Raw genomic sequence first — 2,427 nt, 5'->3', positions numbered from 1 at the left:
AAGATACATTAAAGCTTGTACTGCAGAAGGATCCTGTGTGTGCCGTGTTGTTCCTGCTGGCGGGAGATTTAAATGCTGTCTACATTGGATGATATCCCGTTCTATCCTACTCTATCACGTGATCATCTCCTAAGTCTCTCAAATGTCCCCTCTTCCGAGGCCGCCTTTTCCCACAACCAAAAATGGGCCCCTTCACTTTCATGATTCTTCCTCTCCAAAATCATTTTCCTCTGTAACGCTTATCAGCACTTGTAATTAAGTATTTAATTATTAACAAATGTTCTTTTATATGTTTGTTGTCTTTCCTCTATATGGGACTCTAAACTCTGTGAAAGGTAGAGTCACAGGGTAGCTCAACAAAGCAGATGTTTAAGAAAAAGCTTTAAAAGGCAGTAGTTAATCACTAGCCTAATTTTGAGACTAAAGAGAAACAAAGGAAAGATATCAATGTGTTCTTTTGGGTATTAGCTGTTTCACACTTGGTAGGCTTTCCTCCTGTATTTATTGTCTGCCTCTATTATTTTTGCTTCTATCTGCTTCTATTATTTTTAATTGTATGTATTAGGAAGGAGTAATGCTCACATAAGAGCAAGTACCTCCAAAGCCAGAGGTGTCAGATCCCTCCAGAGCTGTAATTACAGGCTGTTGTGAACTAGTCCTAGTTTCTCCTTTCTAATAATGCAGGTTTCAGGTGGTCACACAATGTCTCTGGTAAAGATAACAGTCCTAGGCTGGAAAGATGGCTCTGGGGTTAATAGCACATACTGTTCTTGCAGAGGACTCAAGTTTCATTCTCAGTGCCCACAGTGGATAGCTCCAGCTGCCTATAATTTCAGTTCCAGGGATCTGAAATCTCTGACTTCCTCCAGCACTGATGCTCATGTGCAAATACCTGCAGACAGATGCATGGAAATATACATAATTAAAATTAATTAATTAATTAATTAATTAAAGATGACCTTTCCTACCAGGCAGTGGTGGTACACACCTTTAATCCCAGCACTCAGGAAGCAGAGGCAGGTGGATCTCTGAGTTTAAGGCCAGCCTGGTCTACAGAGTTACTTCTAGAACAGTCAAGGCTACACAGAGAAACCCAATCTTTCGGCGGCGGGGGTATGCTGCGGGGGAGATAACATTTTGAAGCATCCCTTGCAGCTAGGTGTGATCGATCAAATGATTAATGTCTGGACAAATGGATGTGAGTATGCAGTTTTACTGTCTGTCCCTCTACTTCTCTACTTCTCTTTTAGGAGTTGGAACATGGTCCTTCCACAGTCCATTCAGATCAAAGCATGCCCTTAGTGACAGAAGATAGAAGAATGAATAACACAGAAAAGAGTTAAATATAGGACCATAGATTTTTTTTGTTTAGACTGAAATTATGTGGGCAGGGGAGTCTTGTATTAATCTATAATTTTGGTTTTCTGAATATATGCAGATACAAACTCAAAACTCCAAGGCCATTTTATATCTCATTCCCTCTGCTGTGTCACTGACATATACACAGAAGTTTAAGGAGTATTTTTGGACTCAAAATAGCATAATCCTTGATAATGGATAACTTGAGTCATTTTGATTCTTTTGGGAGCCCAGAAATTCTGAAACTCAACTGTCCAGTACAAGGGATTATTCCAGTGATCCTGGTTCAAGTTCAATCAGAAATCTCCTGAATGTCTGAAGAGATGTCTTCAATTGCCCTTCAAGAAGACCTGGGTTCAATTCCTAGCACCCCTGTGGCCGCTCACAACTATCTGTGACAGCAGTTTCAGGGAACCTGACACACTCCTCTGCCTTCCACGTGCTCTGGGAAGATATGCTGTGCCCAGACAGACATGCAAGCCAAACAACCATAGGTATTAAATAACAAGCTTTATAAAGAAGAAGAAGAGGAGGAGGAGGAGGAAAAGAAGAAGGAGGAGGAGAGGAGAAGGAAGAGGAGGAGGAAGAGGAAGAAGAGGAAGAAGGAGGAGGAGAGGAGGAGGAAGAGGAGGAGGAGGAAGAAGAGGAAGAAGGAGAAGGAGGAGGGGAAGAAGAAGAAAAGAAATCGACTGGGGAGCTCAGTCAGCCCAGTACATGATAGGACTTGATGCTTGCAATAAGAGGGTCAACAATAATGTTTTATTAAATAGAAGTTACTTATACATCACTAAAAGTCCTCAAAGGTCAAACCCTCAAAATAAGTAAGCCCACAGCATCTTCGAGGGACTGGCCAGATCCCATGTAAGCAATTATTTGGTTATTAGTCTACCCCCATGCCCAACCTGTGAAACTGCCTCTCTGCATCTTCATGGACATTTCAATGGATGTATGATTTCCCTACAGTCTGTTCACACTAGCTTTCTGCTCCCAACTAATTCAGCACATCCTTCTATTCTTTCAGATTATTCAGCTTAAACTACAGATTTAGTAAGTGCAGAAAAAAAAAAA

General features: G+C 41.2%; 1 protein-coding gene across 19 annotated transcripts in view; it reads right to left on the bottom strand.

The window, feature by feature from the left end:
* Tmem169 (transmembrane protein 169) overlaps positions 1–2,427 on the bottom strand; it is a 25,076-nt gene that overhangs the window by 14,911 nt on the left and 7,738 nt on the right. For 11 of the 19 annotated variants that reach the window (XM_031367883.1, XM_031367877.1, XM_031367874.1 and 8 more), the window contains one exon: positions 766–892. The exons of the other annotated variants lie outside the window; for them this stretch is intronic. The gene's annotated coding sequence lies outside the window, so the exon portion shown is untranslated. The remainder of the gene's footprint in view (positions 1–765; positions 893–2,427) is intronic. 19 annotated transcript variants of the gene reach the window in all.

This window comes from Mastomys coucha, unplaced genomic scaffold, assembly GCF_008632895.1.
Source record: "Mastomys coucha isolate ucsf_1 unplaced genomic scaffold, UCSF_Mcou_1 pScaffold14, whole genome shotgun sequence".
NCBI lineage: Eukaryota > Metazoa > Chordata > Mammalia > Rodentia > Muridae > Mastomys > Mastomys coucha.
The sequence above is the reverse complement of the archived record's forward strand: the minus strand, read 5'-3'. Positions and strand labels throughout refer to the sequence as shown.